Source organism: Lithobates pipiens, unplaced genomic scaffold (genome assembly GCF_037356315.1).
Source record: "Lithobates pipiens isolate NorthernLeopardFrog02 unplaced genomic scaffold, aLitPip1_a1.2 Scaffold_18, whole genome shotgun sequence".
NCBI lineage: Eukaryota > Metazoa > Chordata > Amphibia > Anura > Ranidae > Lithobates > Lithobates pipiens.
Genome location: NW_027507758.1, coordinates 637,668,810 through 637,687,800, shown reverse-complemented (window position 1 = coordinate 637,687,800; position 18,991 = coordinate 637,668,810). Strand labels below are relative to the sequence as shown.

Sequence of the window (18,991 nt, the reverse complement as noted above, 5' to 3'; positions counted from 1 at the left end):
ATGTTAGGAGGCACTCTGATGGACAAATTTTATTTTAAGGGGCATGCTGGTGGGTATATTTTTAATGTGCACATCAATGGGCATATTTTGTAGGGCACATTTTGTTGTGCCCCTTAACAAAATATGCCCATCGATGTGCACATTAAAAATATACCCATCAGTGTGCCCCATAAAATTAAATTTGTCCATCAGAGTACCCCTTAACATAAAAGGTGCCCATCAGCGTGACCCTTATTTTATGCTAAAGGGCACTCTGATGAACACATTTTATTTTAAGGGGCATGCTGATGGGTATATTTGTAATTTGCACAATGCTGGGCTTTTTTTGTAAGGGGCATGCTGATGGGTATATTTTTAATTTGCACAATGCTGGGATTTTTTTTGTAAGGGGCATGCTGATGGGTATATTTGTAATTTGCACAATGCTGGGCTTTTTTTGTAAGGGGCATGCTGATGGGTATATTTGTAATTTGCACAATGCTGGGCTTTTTTTGTAAGGGGCATGCTGATGGGTATATTTTTAAGTGCACACTGATAGGCATATTTTGTTAAGGCGCACCTTAACAAAACATGCAAATCAGTGTGCACATAAAAAATATACCCATCAGCATGCCCCTTACAAAAAAAATCCCAGCATTGTGCAAATTACAAATATACCCATCAGCATGCCCCTTACAAAAAAAGCCCAGCATTGTGCAAATTACAAATATACCCATCAGCATGCCCCTTACAAAAAAGCCCAGCATTGTGCAAATTACAAATATATCCATCAGCATGCACCTTACAAAAAAGGCCAGCATTGTGCAAATTACAATATACCTAACAGTCTGCATGATCATTAATGTGCCCACATACCTCAACTACAGGAGGAAGGGCACAACTGAAGCTGCCTCAAGGAGTCGGAGAGCCAGGACCCGGGAATTCAGAACCGCGGGCAGCATGGGGGGCGGGGCGCGCACGTGACGTCACACCCCCTACTGCCTGCGTGAGTGTCTTCAGCTCCGAGACGCGGCCAGGAGCAGGGGGCGGGCGCATGCGCACAGCGTCACTGGTTGCTAGGGAAACCCGCGGTCCCAGCAAACCAGTGATTGCTGTTATTTACTACGCAGGCGGCATGGCGGTCCGGGCGGAAGCCCCGCTCGGTCCGGACTCGGACCGCGGGCCGCCATTTAGTGACGGCTGCCTTATAGGAACCTGACACACACAATGATACAGTCACCATCCAGACACATCCCTTGTCTGTTACTGGATAATGTCCCAGAATTCCCAGAATCCTCCTCACCTCTCCTCCATCATCTCTCTGGGGACTTCTAGAATCTTCTTTGTATTTCTCTATTCTATCAGGGAGGGAGGTGGAGGCAATGTGATGTCATATGATCTCCAGACTTCACAGGAGGAAAACTCTAGATCTGAACACAAATAGTAAAATCAAATGATATTCCCAGAATCCTCCTCACCTCTCCATTCAGGTCTCCATTTTATTAAAGCCCCACTTCAGGCCTTGTATAATTTACCCACAAAGGACCCCCACACTATGCAGGCTTAAATATTGTTGCAGACACTATGGGATCCTTACATACAATGCAGGACCAACAGTCCTACTTTGCTAATGAGGATGCCAAGGGTCTGCCCACATCCTAAGAGCATCAGAAAAAAATACAGATAGAGGGACATTGGGAGGAGGAGCTGTGAGGTCAGTGTGATGTCATAGGACATATAGACTCTTGAAGGAGGGACATTTGGATGGGGAGATTTGAGGGGTCCTCTATATGAGGCTCCTGTACAAACCAAATCATTGTTCCTGGGTGCGTCCTTCCTCTCCTAAACTGAAGAGTGAACTTTGACCTTTACCATACAGAAATCTGTCAGGAATGTGTGAAAGTAAGCTCTCATGTGATCAGGTGACGTGCGGAGGAACGGAGTGTAAATAGCAGACAATTTTCCCCAGAGCTCCTATTGGTGGGGATGGATTTTGCTGAGTGCTGGTGCCAAGTTTCCACCACCCCAGGATCACTGCAGGTGTGGAGAAAAGCTGTGTAAGAGGATATGGAGGAGAGATGAGGAGGAGATCCAGGAATCAGGATAAAGGTCGGGACAAGCAACAGACGAGCGCATCCAAGAGATGAAGCCGGGGTCACTACACAGAAAATCAATCCAAGGAAACAACAGGCAGGACGAGGAATAGCAAGAAGGAGCACGGGATGGGGGAATCACTTCCGTTTTTTCCTCTCATCCCGCTGGATGAACGATAAAACTGAACCATGTATGGCCAGATTTGGAAGGCAAATATATTCATCATCAACTGATCCCCTGAAGGGGTTATTCTACATTTCCACACTATATATGTGTGTATCATCATCTGCTGGAGATAAAAGACATCACAGTGACTATGGAGGAAGAGGACGGACATGACGGGGGGTTACTGGGTGTAAATAGAAAATAAGATCTTATTACCTCCTCTGCTGCCTCTTCCAGCAACGTCTTCTCTCTATTTCCTCCCGACTCACCTCTCACCCGGAACTTCCTGTCTGTACCTGACATCACTTCCTGTCTTCCATAGAGACTTCCTGTCTGGGTAGAAGGGAAATCACCACCTTGTGGAGGTCAGAGCAACTGCAGCCCCGAAAAACATCTCATAGTGTGAACACGGCCTTGTGCTCCGTTTTTCCGTGGACAGTCCCCGTTTTCCGATTATGATCCCAGGACCCCATTTGCTCCCGCTTTTGTCTCTGGTTTTGACGGTCACGGGAGTTTCCCGATGGACGGGGCATTTCTCGGCGGATGGGGGCGTTGCCAGAAGAGATAGCACAAGAGTGAGCTGTGTAGACTGTGTAGAGGAGGAGCTGGAGTGGCTCCAGTCTGCCTATGCTGTGCTAGTGTAGCTGTAGCCGCCACTCCTCCTCAGCTAAAAAATCTATCACATGACATGACTCTTCCTCCGGCATGCTGCCCCTCTCCTCCTACCTCTGCTCCCTCCTCCAATTGCGCTCCTGGCAGCTTAGGAGAGAGGACAGAGTACAGCGTTCCTCCCCTTCCCTCAGGTCCTGCAAGCAAGACACTATGGGAATTGTAGTCAAGAAGCAGTCAATGGCCACAAGTGGGTTAGATTCTATGCTAGCAGCTAACATAATAACATTTTTCTCCTTCACTGGTGGGCACTGACAGGCAGCACTCATGTTATGTGGCACTTTTTATATATATATATATATATATATATATATATATATATATATATATATATATATATATATGCAATTAATTAATTTAAAAAGTTGAATAATTAAAAAAAAAATCTTTTTATTAATTAATTAAATTAATTAATTTAAAAAAAATCATAAAAAATCAAATATATGTGATAGTCAGTTGTGCAAAAAACATACAATTATTGTCCAATTAGAGCTGTGTATATCAAAAATTGTCTAAAAAAACTGTGTTCATGGATCCAAACATACAGGAGCTCAGTCCACAAATTACATTTGCTGTAAGGCTGCTTTCACACTGGGGCGGGGGGGGGGGGCGGCGTCAGCGGTAAAGCACAGCTATTTTTAGCGGCACTTTACCATAGTTTTTGCAGTGGTATTGAGCCGCTAGCGGGGTGCTTTTAAACCTCATACGTATTTTAATTTTCTCGTGTATATTTATTTATTTAACCACTTGGCTACAGGGCACAAACGCCCCCCTTCCTGCCCTGGCCATTTTTCAGCTTTCAGCGTTGTCGCAATTTGAATGACAATTGCGCGGTCGTGCAACACTGTACCCAAACTAATTTTTCTTATCGTTTTCTTCACACAAATAAAGCTTTCTTTTGGTGGTATTTAATCACTGCTGGGTTTTTTATTTTTTACAAAAAAAAGACCAAAAATTTTGGAAAAAAACGTTTTTTTGCTTTTTTTTCTGTCAGCAAATTTTGTAACTAAATAATTTTTCACCTTCACTGATCTGCGCTGATGAGGCGGCACTGATGGGCACTGATAGGCTGGTGGGTATTGATGAAGTGGCACTTATCCTTATGGGCACTGATGAGGCGGCACTGATGAGGAGGCATTAATATCCCGTACTTATGGGCACTGATAGGTGGCACTGATATGTGGGACTGATTAGCACTGATGGGCACTGTTAGGTGCAACTGTTAAGTGGCACTGGTGGGCACTGATGGGCACTGATAGGCGGTAGTGGCGGGCACTGATAGGCGGGACCGGTGGGCATAGATAGGTGGCATGGAGAGGTAGTATAGATAGGCACTGATGGGCGACACTGATGGGCATTGGCAGACAGCAGTGATGGGCAGCACTGATAGGAGGCACTAATTGCCAGCACTGTCCAGGATGGCTAATGGGCACTGATTTGTGGCACTTGTGGGCAGTGTGGGCTCTGATCACTGGCATCGGTGGGCACTGTATGCTGGCATTGGTGGGCACTCCATTTTTTACACTATATTTATATATTGTAATCAGGGCACTGTCCCCTGTGAGGAGATGCCGCTGATCGTCTCTCCTCTCCTCGCACTCTGTCAGTGTGAGGCGAAGAGCGTCGATTACCGGCATCTCCGTGTTTACATGTGACTGGCTGTGATTGGACACAGCCGATCACATGGTTAAGAGCCACTGACATGGCTCTTTAAACAGATCAGGGTCGCACCATGTTCTAGCAACAGAGCGCGGCCACGATAGCCATGCTGCGTGCCCCCGCATCGTATGACGGCGGCCCAGAACAAGAGATGAACCGCCCTGCCGTCATTTGACAGTGGGCGGGCAACAAGCAGTTAATAATATATTTTACTCTGCATGTGTCACTGTATGCATCAATTTTGTGAGATTTTGTCTTGTAAACTGCCCCCCACAGTGTCCCCACTGTGGGGCTTTGGGCATAGAATGCAGTCAATGAGTCAGAAATCCAACTCATAGACTTGCATGTGTCTGGGAGGTGATGAAAGTTACACTATCAAAATGAATGAACTAATAAATCACCGGGACCAGATAGCTTGCACCCACGGGTACTTAGGGAACTCGGTTAAGTAATTGCCAGACCACTGTTCCTAATTTTTACTGACAGTCTACTGACTGGAATGGTACCAGCTGATTGGAGAAAAGCCAATGTAGCACCAATATTTAAAAAGGGCCCAAAATACACCCCTGGGAATTACAGACCAGTTAGCCTAACATCAATAGTATGTAAACTCTTGGAGGGGATGATAAGGGACTATATACAAGATTTTAGTAATGAGAACGGTATCATTAGCAGTAATCAGCATGGATTCATGGAGACTTGTTCTTGCCAAACCAATCTATTAACCTTCTATGAGGAGGTGAGTTGCCAGCTAGATAAAGGAAGGCCCGTTGACGTGGTGTATCTGGATTTTGCAAAAGCATTTCACACAGTTCTCCATAAACGTTTACTGTACAAAATAAGATCCGTTGGCATGGACCATAGGGTGAGTACATGGATTGAAAACTGGCTACAAGGGCGAGTTCAGAGGGTGGTGATAAATGGGGAGTACTCAGACTGGGCAGGGGTGGGTAGTGGGGTCCGGCAGGGTTCTGTGCTGGGACCAATCCTATTTAATTTGTTCATAAACGACCTGGAGGATGGGGTAAACAGTTCAATCTCTGTATTTGCGGACGATACTAAGCTAAGCAGGACAATAACTTCTCCGCAGGATGTGGAAACCTTGCAAAAAGACCTGAACAAATTAATTGGTTGGGCAACTACATGGCAAATGAGGTTCAATGTAGAGACACAGGTAAAATAATGCATTTGGGTGGCAAAAATATGAATACAATCTATACACTGGGGGGAGAACCTCTGGGGGAATCTAAGATGGAAAAGGACCTGGGGGTCCTAGTAGATGATAGGCTCAGTAATGACATGCAATGCCAAGGCTGCTGCTAACAAAGCAAACAGAATATTGGCATTAAAAAGGGGATCAACTCCAGAGATAAAACGATAATTCTCCCGCTCTACAAGACTCTGGTCCGGCCGCACCTGGAGTATGCTGTCCAGTTCTGGGCGCCAGTCCTCAGGAAGGATGTGCTGGAAATGGAGCGACTACAAAGAAGGGCAACAAAGCTAATAAAGTGTCTGGAGGATATTAGTTATGAGGAAAGGTTGTGAGCACTGAACTTATTCTCTCTGGAGAAGAGACGCTTGAGAGGGGACATGATTTCAATATACAAATACCGTACTGGTGACCCCACAATAGGGAGAAAACTTTTTTGCGCAAGGGAGTTTAACAAGATTCGTGGCCACTCATTAAAATGAGAAGAACAGAGGTTTAACCTTAAACTACGTAGAGGGTTCTTTACTCTAAAGCCCCGTACACACGAGCGGACTTTTCGACATCCAAAGTCCGACGGACTGAGTCCGTCAGACTATTCGATCGTGTGTGGGCTGCAACGGACTTTAGCTTTGCTAAAGTCTGACGGACTTTAGAAATGAAGCATGCTTCAAATTTTCCCGACGGAACTCCGCCGGACCCGGTCCCCTTCGAAAAATCCGCTAGTGTGTATGCTACTCCGACGGACTAAAACCGACGCTAGGGCAGCTATTGGCTACTGGCTATGAACTTCCTTATTCGAATCCAGTCGTACGTCATCACGTTCGACTCCGTCGGAGTTTGGTGTGATGGTGTGTGTCCAAGTCCGTTCGGTCGAAAAGTCCGCCAGAACTCCGTCGGAACTCCGTCGGAACTCCGGCGGAACTCCTTTGGAGGTCTGTCGGACATAAGTCCTCTCGTGTGTACGGGGCATAAGAGCGGCAAGGATGTGGAATTCCCTTCCACAGGCGGTGGTCTCAGTGGGGAGCATTGATAGTTTCAAGAAACTATTAGATAATCACCTGAACGACCACAACATACAGGGATATACAATGTAATACTGACATATAATCACACACATAGTTTGGGCCTGATAAACTTGTGTCTTTTTTCAACCTCACCTACTATGTAACTATGTAATGCATGAGAAAAAAACAAACAAAATTGTTCTATGTGTTTTATAAGGGGTTTTTTTTTTATGTAATGTGTAAGTAATCTAGTTACAGCTTATCTGTTAGTGGTAGTGTTCCTTTAAGTAAGACATGCTCATCTCTCTACAGATTCTGTACCAGTTTGGCAGTGGATAGAGGAAGAAAAAATCTCTGGACAGCCGAACTCCGGATCGAATCTGGAATAGTTGATGCCTTTATTGTTCAAATAAAAAACACTACATCACATGAACCACAGCAGAAAACGAGGGCATAGAACAAGAAAAAATGCTGACGTGTTTCGCGCTAAATTTAGCGCTTACTCATAGCAGTTTGGCAGTGTAGTGATTGCAGTAGTGTCATGGCAATGCACAGCAAAAGAAAGTGCTTTTTTTAATGATGCACTCCAAAAAGAGTATCCTCTTCTGAAAAGTGCTGGAAAGGGATCTTCTGTTTTATGCACAATATGTCATTCTGTGTTTACTATTTCAAGGGGAGGTAGGACATCATTTAAAGAGCACGAAGCCACAAGCAAACACAAAGCTGCTCTAACTGCTCGTGCAGGTTCGACCTCTGTGACATAATTTTTCCGAAAAGTTGAACCCTCACAGAGTGATTATGACCTTGCTTTACAAGAGGGAGTTTTTTCATATCCCACCATTGCCCATAATCATAGTTTCAGATCAATGGACTGCACTTCAGGATTAAATAGAAAGTTCTTCAATCCTAAATTGTGTTGTGCACGGACAAAGTGTGATGCAATTGTGACAAATGTATTTGCTCCTCGGTCAACAGATGAGCTCAAACATGACCATGAGCATGTTAATTTTGTAGCACTTTCGGTAGATGCTTCAAGCCATGGACATGTCAAGTTGCTGCCTATTATGGTTTGCTACTTCAAAGTACAAGAGGAAAGCACCTCTGTGGAGACAAATCTTCTTGATTTTGTTTAACTGAAAGCTGAAACAGCTGAACTTATTTCAGAGGAGGTGATAAAAATTATACAAAAATTCTACCTGGAAAATAAAAGTTGTGGCCTTCTCTGCCGACAATACAAATACAAACTTTAGTGGACTATGAAGGCAAGGGAGAGAAAATGTGCACACTAAAGTTAGAAGAGCCCTCCAGCGAGAAGTTATAGGTCTTGGATGTCCAGCTCATATTGTGCACAATTGTGCCCGAACTGGCCCAGATACAATCCCAGTGGGTGTGGAATATATTCTTAACAAGATTTTTTGGATATTTTCATATATTTACTGTTCGTGTTGAAAGACTGAAGAGTTTTTTGTGAGTTTGTGGGGCAAGAATATCAAAACACCCTTGGGCACAGCAATGTCAGGTAGCTCTCAATGTTACCTGCTTTAGAAAGAATTCTTAGGCCGCGTACACACGCGGGGACTGTTCGCTCAACTTTGTTCGTCAAACAGTTTGAGCGGACAGTCCGCTCAAAATTAGCATGGACGGACTTGCCCACACACGACGAACGAACAGTCCGCTGAAACCGTGCGCGATGACGTGAACGGCACGTACGACGGGACGAAAAATACGACGTCCTATACACTGCATTACAACTTTCGGCGTGTAAATCCTTTCTGAGCATGCGCGGAACTTAGTTTGACGAACAAGCCTACACACGGGCGGACTGTCCGCTCAAACCAAGTTTCAGCGGACAGTTTTTCGGAAATTCCGAAAAACTTTGTTCAGCAGACTGTTCGCTGAAACTGTCCGCTGAAAGCCCACACACGAGCGGACTGTCCGCCGAAACACTGTTCAGCGGACAAAGTTGGGCGAACAGTCCCCGCGTGTGTACGCGGCCTTATGCTCTATGAGCCACTGAAGTCATTTTTTTTGTCTGAAGAAAAGTGTCCAGTTGTCCTTAGGAAAATATTTGAAGACCCAACAACTGAACTGTGGCTCGCTTACGTCCACAGTAAGCCCTTGTACACACGGTCGGACATTCCGACAACAAAATCCGTCGGATTTTGTCCGACGGATTTTGTCTGAAACTTGTGTTGCATACACGCGGTCGGACAAAGTTGTCCAATCGTTCGTAACGTGATGACGTTATTTAGTTACGACGGGACTTCGTTCAGGCTAGTAGCCAATAGCTTTGGTCTAGGAATTTGATCTGAGCATGAGCATGCGTGGCATTTTGTCTGATCGGAATTCTCTACAAACGATCGGACAAATTTTTATATCCAGCTCTCAAACTTTGTTGGTCGGACATTCCGACGGAAAAAGTCCGATGGAGCCCACAGATGGTCAGATTATCCGACAACACGGTCCAATCGGACGTTTTCCGTCGGAATGTCCGACCGTGTGTACAAGGGCTAGTATGTCACTTTTCCATGACACAATAAAATCCCTGGAGGGGCAAGATCGCTGTGCCATGGAATCAGCTGAGATCCTCAACACCCTTAAAACTAAGCTGTCTGCTAGACATGAGGAAGGCTTTGTGCCAGTGATGGTTAAAAAAAAAAAACAAGGAGCTAGAAAAAGCTAGGGTTATAACACAAGCTTCCTACTTTAAAGTTGCTGGCTCTTTTTTGATGCCTCGGTCCAATATTTACATGCATGGGGAAAGCATATAGATGACCTTGAAGACCTTCAATGCTTGCTTCTGAAAAGAGTGCCTGTAAGGTCTGATATTGAGAAGACCGTTGAACTTTTGAACACAAAATGCCCGAATGTAACCATAGATGAAGATGCTTTGTTTGACGAAGTGACTTTTCTTAATGCATTCCTAAAAGAGAAAATACCTGAATGGAATACATCAGCAACAGAAGTGTCTGTAGCCAGCAAGTGGGATGCAGTTATGAACCATTTCACAAGAGTGGAGGTACCCCATGTTAACCTTCAAAAATGATCTGAAGTAGTCCTCTGTAGTAATGGCCGAACGGTTCGCCCGGCGGTCGTTTTGCAGCGAATTTCGGCTGTTCGCGATTCGCCCGATCGGCGGACTATTGCCGCCGTTCGCCCGGCGGACTTCCGTGTTTTTACTGTGTAAAAGAACTTTGACCTATGATGACACATCCATCATGGGGTACAGGACAGCCAATTGAGACATTACAGCACATGGACACTTGGACATTCCCCCTAACTTATAAATACACACGATCCGGCGGCCATTTTACATTCTTTCTTCTGTCACTATAGGGAGAGGTTGCTGTGTGGAGCAGGGAGAGATTGCAGTGACCCAAATCGCTAGCTATTTGGTACACAAACGTTCTTTTCAGGACTGGTATAGGTGTTAGGTGTATATAGGTTTGCTGTGCTACTGATTGTTTCAGCAGCCTGAGTGTCTTTTGTCAGTTTAGAGAAAGGGACATGACGGTGTGTCTGCTGTAGGGACAGTCAGTTTAGTCATTAGCTGTTACTATCAGGTCCACAAAAGTGCAATTCCAGTTATTGTTCCAGTAGCCTCTGTTTTGTCTGTTTATATAGGGACAGGCAGGAATCAGTGTGTGAGGCAGTGTGGGTCAGTTTAATCAGTAGCTGTTACTATATTAGGTCCAGAAAGGTTCTTTTCAGGACTGGTATCAGTGGTACGGTAATAGGCTTGTACACGTATAATATTCTTTCATCCAAATATAGAAAGAATATTATACTTGACTGCTGCCCTTCTGCTGCAGTCTGCTAATCATTCACAACCTACTTGTTCCACAAAGGTCCTTTATAAGGACTGGTAATAACCTGGTGTAGGGTGCTATAGTACATAGGGTTGAGTGAGGTACAGTCTGCTATTCTATAAGGACTGGTATAGGTCCACAATACATAGGGTTGAGGTGCACTACTGCTGACCGCTGCCCTATACTGCAGCAGTCCTTCATCGGTATAGGGACTGACGTACAGTCTGCTAATCACTCACAACCTACTTGTTCCACAAAGGTCCTTATAAGGACTGGTAAGGTCTAGGGTGCTACAGTACATAGGGTTGAGTGAGGTACAGTCTGCTACTCTATAAGGACTGGTATAGGTCCACAATACATAGGGTTGAGGTGCACTACTGCTGACCGCTGCCCTATACTGCAGCAGTCCTTCATCGGCATAGGGACTGAGAGTTTTGTCACAGGGTCATTTAAAAAATGATAGGCAGAGGAAGAGGCAGGCCCTTCCGCAGGGGTGGTAGGGGTAGGGCAGGAGCAACAGGCTTGAGCCAAAGTAGGAAATTGCAGAAGGTGCGTTCAATTACTTTAAAGGACGCACCAGACTTGGTTGAGTGGCTCGCTCAACCTTATGCCCCGTACACACGAGCGGACTTTTCGACATCCAAACTCCGACGGACTGAGTCCGGCGGACTATCCGATCGTGTGTGGGCTGCAACGGACTTTAGCGAAGCTAAAGTCTGACGGACTTTAGAAATGAAGCATGCTTTAAATTTTCCCGACGGAACTCCGCCGGACCCGGTCCCCTTTGAAAAATCCGCTCGTGTGTGTGCTACTCCGACGGACTAAAACCGACGCTAGGGCAGCTATTGGCTAATGTCTAGGAACTTCCTACGTCGAATCCAGTCGTACGTCATCACGTTCGACTCCGTCGGAGTTTGGTGTGATGGTGTGTGGTCAAGTCCGTTCGGTCGAAAAGTCCGCCAGAACTCCGGCGGAACTCCGGCGGAACTCCGGCGGAACTCCTTTGGAGGTCTGTCAGACTTAATCCCTCTCGTGTGTACGGGGCATTACTCTTCTGCACCCTCTTCTTCACTCTCTGCTATGTGCACCCCCAAAGACACTACCACCAACAACACCACCACCACCACATACCTTCCGCTTGAGTCACAGGAATTATTTTCCGATCCATATCAAGAAGACATTTCTGATGCGCAGCCACTCTTGGTATTGGATCTGGAAGAGGAGGCAGCAACAACCACTACTCAGCAGTCTGACGACAGTACCCAGATCAGCCCAAGGAGGAGGTTGGTCCCCGGTGTTGCTGCCTACTCCGAGATCTCTACTTATAGCGGTGGGGAAGGTGACGTCGATGATGACGTGTCTAGTGATGTCACGTGGGTGCCCACAAGAGAGGAAGAGGAGGGGAGTTCAGAGGGAGATATGGACCAGCAGATGGGGAGGAGAAGCAGGAATAACTTACATTGCACAGGAGGGACAAAGCAGACTGCAAATGTATCAGGAGCGAGTCATCGACCATGTACGGTCACATCTGGCGCTCCCAGGACACTGGCACATGGCTCCGCAGTGTGGGCTTTTTTTTAACGTGTCCGCTGCTGACAATAGCGTTGCCATCTGCAATCTTTGCAGTCAACGCATTCGTCGCGGTAAGCCCAACACTCACCTAGGGACGACCGCCTTAAGAAGGCACATGAGCAGCCATCAGCGAGCCCAGTGGGAGCAACGGAACACACAAAGCCACACTCCAGGCTCTCACCGTCCAGCCTCGTCTTCTACTTTTCCTTCTCCTCTCTCCTCACAATTGTCCTCCACTCCACCTTCCATCACGCCAAGCTCACGTTTTTCAGCAAAAAGGCAGGCTTCCGTGGGCCTAATGTTCGAGCGTAAAAAAATGACGATGCCCAACGGTTGACGGCTGGCTTGTCAGAACTCATAGCCCGCCAACTACTGCCATATAAACTGGTGGACTCGGAGGCCTTTTGCAATTTTGTGGCCATTGGAACACCACAATGGAAGGTCCCAGGAAGGAAGTATTTCTCAGAGAAGGGCATCCCAGAGCTATATGGCCATGTTCAGCTGCAAGTGAATGTATCTCTGGCACACAGTGTCGGTGCCAAGATACATCTGACCACAGACACGTGGTCTAGCGAGCACGGGCAGGGAAGGTATATCACTTTTACTGCCCACTGGGTGAACCTTCTGACGGCCTTCAAGCATGTAACCCATGGCACCCGTGTAGATTTGGTTTTACCGCCACGGATTGCATGCAGGCCTGACTCTTCTTCTCCTCCTCCTCCTACTCCATCCTCCTCCTCGGCTGACTCCTCCTTTTGCGCTGCTAGCGTCTCTTCCGCTGCCCAAGCTCCCCAGAACCTATTCGACATGCCAGGTGAGACATTGCCATGCCGTGCTGCGTCTGTTGTGCCTGGAAGCCAAGAGCCACACTGGCCCGGCACTCCTTTCAGCCTTGCGTTCACAGGCAGATCAGTGGCTAACACCGCTCAATTTGACAGTTGGTAAAGTGGTGTGTGACAACGGTGCCAATCTGCTTAGCGCATTGAAACAAGGCAAAATCACGCACGTGCCATGCATGGCACACGTCTTAAACTTGGTCGTGCAGCGATTCATTGTCAAATACCCTAGGGTCCAGGACATCTTGCGGCAGGCAAGGAAAATCTCGGCCCATTTCAGAAGATCTTACACGGCCATGGCCCGCCTTGCTGACATTCAGCAGCGACACAATCTGCCGGTCAGACGTCTTATTTGCGATTGCCCGACGCGATGGAACTCAACCTTCTATATGCTTGATAGGCTGCTCCAGCAGAAATGTGCAGTTAACGTCTACCTGTATGAACTCTGCGGCAGAACAGGTTCTGGGGAGCTGGGTTTTTTTTCACCACGCCAGTGGCTGCTCATGCGCGACGCATGCAGACTTCTGCGGCCATTTGAGGAGATCACCAAACTAGTCAGTCGCAGCCATGGCGCCATCAGTGACATGGTACCTTATGCCTTCTTTATGGAGCGTGCATTGCGTCGTGTCATTGATCAAGCTGTGGAAGAGCAGGAGCGGGAAGATGAGGAAGTCGCAATGCTGGATGAATTCCCGGGGGGCTACTCTATTTGAGACAAGTGAACAACAGGGGTCTGAAGAGGAGTCAGAGGAGGATGGTGCCAGGGCAGATGAGGAGGAGCAAGAAGAGCATGCTTTAAACCTTTCTGGGATCCCTGTTGTTGTGCGTGGATGAGGAGAGGAGAATGAAGAGGACGACATTATCCTGGATGCTGAGCAGGAGCCAGGCCACCACACCGCTTCCAGTTTAGTGCAAATGGGGGCCTTCATGCTCCAGTGTTTTAATAGGGACCCCCGTATAAAATGCATAAGGGTCAAGGACCAGTACTGGGTGGCAACGTACTTAGACCCCCGGTACAAACACAAAATGGCGGAAATGTTACCGCCGTCACAGAGGGCTGGCAGAATGGAGCACTTCCAGGCCTTGCTTCGAAGAATGCTGCATTCTGCTTTTGCGTGCGCTAGCAGAGGAGCAATTCCCACTCCCAGAGAAGGAGTTGCGGGTACCAATCCAACAGCGCCTGCAAGAAGAGGCCGGTTTGAAGATGTGTTGGTGACTTCGGATATGAGGTCATTCTTTCAGCCGACCCATCGACAGGTGTCATCAGGATCCAGCATCAGGGAACGCCTAGACCGTCAGGTGTCCGACTACATCGGGTTAACGGCCCATGTGGACGCTCTGAGGAGTGATGAACCCCTGGACTACTGGGTGGGCAGGCTTGACCTCTGGCCAGAGCTTGCCCAATTTGCAATCAAACTGTTGGCTTGCCCCTCCTCCAGTGTCCTGTCCGAAAGGACGTTCAGTGCAGCAGGGGGGATCGTCACCGATAAGCGTACTCGCCTAGCTCACGACAGTGTTAACTACCTCACATTTCTAAAAATGAATGAGGCATGGATCTCGGAGGAATTCAACACATGTGACCAGTAGACCATGTATATGTCTATTAACATTTTTTTTAATCGAGCACAGAGACCTTCTTTCTTTATTTGGCTCACTTCCTTGTCCAAAAAAAGCACACCGTACTATATGCCCATACCCTCCTCTTTGAAAAGGTTGAGCGGTGTCATATTTCTACTGGGGCTGCTTATTATGAGGGGCTGCCACCATCCCTGTGCTGTGCTGACATCCTCCTAGGGCTGTACCTCTGCTGTGCATATTATGAGGGGCTCCCACCATCCCTGTGCTATGCTCATTATGAGGGGCTCCCACCATCCCTGTGCTGTGCTGACTTCCTCCTGGGGCTGCTTATTATGAGGGGCTCCCAGCCTCCCACCATCCCTGTGCTGTGCTGACTTCCTCTTGGGGCTGCTTATTATGAGGGGCTCCCACCATCCCTGTGCTGTGCTGACTTCCTCCTGGGGCTGCTTATTATGAGGGGCTCCCACCATCCCTGTGCTGTGCTGACTTCCTCCTGGGGCTGCTTATTATGAGGGGCTCCCACCATCCCTGTGCTGTGCTGACTTCCTCCTGGGGCTGCTTATTATGAGGGGCTCCCACCATCCCTGTGCTATGCTGACATCCTCCTGGGGCTGCTTATTATGAGGGGCTCCCACCATCCCTGTGCTATGCTGACATCCTCCTGGGGCTGCTTATTATGAGGGGCTCACACCATCCCTGTGCTATGCTCATTATGAGGGGCTCCCACCATCCCTGTGCTATGCTCATTATGAGGGGCTCCCACCATCCCTGTGCTATGCTCATTATGAGCGGCTCCCACCATCCCTGTGCTATGCTGACTTCCTCCTGGGGCTGCTTACGGTGCAGGTGTCAGTGATGTATATCACGCTGCTGTTGTCAGATGACTCTATCATGGTGCAGGTGTCATTGCTGTATGTCACGCTGCTGATGTCGGTGCTCTCTATCACGGTGCTGCTGTCAGTGCTGTATATCACGGTGCTGGTGTTAGTGCTTTATGTCAGGCTGCTGATGTCAGTGCTCTCTATCACGTTGCTGCTGTCAGTGCTTTATATCACGGTGCTGGTGTTAGTGCTTTATGTCACGCTGCTGATGTCAGTGCTCTCTATCACGGTGCTGGTGTCAGATGACTCTATCACGGTGCAGGTGTCATTGCTGTATGTCATGCTGCTGGTGATCATCTCCTGCACCCTCTTCTTTGCCTACCCTGGTCCCTGACCTTCCCTCTCCTCCATTGCCTTCATGCGCTCCACAGTTCTGAATTGTCACAACAATTTCCCATATAAAAAAAGAGTGCTTGTAGTTGTCGATCCCAGATTCACCTCATACATGTGTTATGTCATTGGCCATGTGGTGGGACTATGTTTGCACAGCTATTAATTATTTTGTGGCTGCAAATTTGACCTATAGGTTTGCAAAGTTTGCCTCCCATTGAAGTCAATGGGGCCCGCCGTGAACATTCCGGTTCGCGAACTATCGGCCGCGTTCGCGGTCCGCGTTCGCAAAACGTTCCGTCGGAAGTTCGTCCATCACTAGTCCTCTGTTTGCCAGGCAGCAATGCACCAGTGGAAAGAGTTTTCTCACTTATGAATGATGTATGGGCTGCTGAGAAATCACGATTTGAAATTGTCCTGTTTAGAATTTGTGGAGAAAATCTCCAAAAACAAAAATATTCTCAGGCAGATTCATTCCTCTGAGAAATATGCAAGTTAAAGGGTTACTCTGAAAAATGTTGTAAAACTCCTGCAGTATTTTATATTGCTTTTGTTCCTTTAACAGTTGTAGTCTTATCACAGTTAGTTATTAATATTTGATTATTTATGTTCGAAGGTATCCTATGTCTCCAGGGGTGGCCTGACAACTCATGGGCCCCCCGGGCAATAGGAGATTATGGGGCCCCCAGGCAATCAGAGATTATGGGGCCACACAGTATACACAAACACACACACAGTATACAATCACACAGTATACACATACATGTTTGTATTGGCTGAGAAGGTACTGGAGAGGTGGGGCAGCTATAATCTCTGGATTTTTAGACCAAAAGGATGTCGGTAAGGCACATTTCAGAGACAGATGTAAAAAAAAAACACAGATTTTTACATACTGTCCCTGGTTTTACTGAGGCTGGAAACCCTGATGGGTTGTTTGTAGAGAATTCCGATTGGACAAAGTGCCACACATGCTCAGATCAAATTACGAGACCAAAGCTATTGGCTACTAGCCTGAACGTAGTCCCGCCGTAACGACCGAACGTCATGTTCTGAACGTTCTGAACTTTGTCCGACCGTGTGTATGCAACACCAGTTTCAGACAAAATCCATCAGAAAAAATCCGATGGAGTTTGTTGTCGGAATGTCCGACCATGTGTACAAGGGCTAAGAGTAGTAAAACACAGAAAATTGAGGAACTGGGACTTTAAGGGTACAATACACAAACAGATCAAAATATAAGAAACAGGTACATAAATCATTTATTAAACATAAACAAGATAAAAGTAAGAACCACAGTTACAATCAACATTCTGGGTATAACACACATCTCAACCCTAACCACTGAGAGAACTGAGGTCACATACAGGTTATGCTCTTGTCCTAGAGTTTCAAAATGTTTTGCCAGGATGGCTTCATCAGAAAAAGGACGAGAATATCTAATAAATCTAAAAATAACAAGACATACATAACCTAAGATGTGTGAGAGAAGAAAGAAAAGAGAAAAACATAACAGTTAATAAATAACAATCCAAATAATGAATACAATATGTATACAAACATGGCCAACAGCACACAAAGAAAAAAGAAATTAATTATCCTACGGGTAATCTGACATATTTGGATCGGCTTTTGTAAACAGGTAGGAGGGGGTGGGGATGGGTGTTTGTTTTTTTTTTCCTAACTATGTTTGTAGCTATGTACAGGGGGGTAACTAGGGGGAGAGGGGTAACTGTACAGGGGAAGGAGGTAACTATGTATGTAATCCATAGAGACCTCCTGTCTGGGTAGAGGTGAGATGACCTCCTTGTGGAGCTCAGAGGAACTGTAGCCCCAAGAAATATCTCGTAGTGTCAACATGGGCTTGTGCTGTGTGTATGTACTGTATATCCTTCCCCTTTCTCTCCTCCCTGAGTGTGTATGAAGAGGCGGAGCTCTGAGTGTGTATGAAGAGGCGGAGCTCTGAGTGTGTATGAAGAGGCGGAGCTCTGAGTGTGTATGAAGAGGCGGAATTCTGAATGCGTATGAAAAAGCGGAGCTCTGAGTGCGTATGAAGAGGTGGAGCCATGAGTGTGTATGAAGAGGCGGAGCTCTGAGTGTGTATGAAGAGGTGGAGCCATGAGTGTGTATGAAGAGGCGGAGCTCTGAGTGTGTATGAAGAGGCGGAGCTCTGAGTGTGTATGAAGAGAAGGAGCTTTGAGTGTGTATGAAGAAGCGGAGCTCTGAGTGTGTATGAAGAGGCGGAATTCTGAATGCGTATGAAAAGGCGGAGCTCTGAGTGCGTATGAAGAGGTGGAGCCATGAGTGTGTATGAAGAGGAGGAGCTCTGAGTGTGTATGAAGAGGTGGAGCCATGAGTGTGTATGAAGAGAAGGAGCTTTGAGTGTGTATGAAGAGGCGGAGCCCTGAGTGTGTACGAAGAGGCGGAGCTCCTGCTGGAACAGCGGTCGAGTGGGAGGAGTCTAGGAGGGAGATGACTGAAAGCACAGCAGTCTTGCAGGAGTGAGCGAGGAGGATCCGGTTCCTTTGCCATCGGAGGTGAGGAGAGTGTGAAGGATGTTGGTGACTCTGGTAGATGAAAAGCTGTGAGTCATATTGCTCTGGTGAGTGGGGAAGCACCACTAAGGGGGCGCCCTCACCATCACATGTGTAAGAGGTGGAAGAAGGCGTGGCTACACTACAGATGCCACAGTTTGGGGCACCGAGAACTTTACACCTTATCAACTTTTCATTGATTGGTGGATTTGTTTTTGTAAAATAAGTTAATTGAAGTAGATGCAAAGTGGAAGCAGTGGACTGGCAGAGAACAATATATTGAGCACAAAATATTGTATGTTGAATGAATTTGCACAGATTTTTACTTTATTTAATATAGCAGCAAATATTATGAGATTAGTGAAGTAGGTGCAAAGTGGAAGCAGTGGATCTGCAGGGAACAGCATTTTGAGCACAAAGCACTTTATGTTGTATATGAATTTGCACATGGATCAGTTTACCTAATTTATTGATAAACACCAAAAGATCAGTGAAGTAGTTGTAAAGTGGAAGCAGTAGATCTGCAGAGAATATTATTTGAGCCCCTAGCACTTTATATATGAATGTCTCCACATATTGTAGTGTATTTGTGATGATTTATGTGCACACACAATAGGACAGCGCTGTGACACATAATGCTCTTCTAGTTGATAAAGGGAACACTTACCTTTGTT

The 18,991-nt window shown here is 46.7% G+C and overlaps 1 protein-coding gene across 1 annotated transcript in view; it reads right to left on the bottom strand.

Annotated features, from left to right (window-relative positions):
* The window catches only part of LOC143986898 (uncharacterized), a 1,277,526-nt gene that overhangs the window by 1,116,069 nt on the left and 142,466 nt on the right, over nucleotides 1–18,991 (bottom strand). The window lies entirely within an intron of this gene.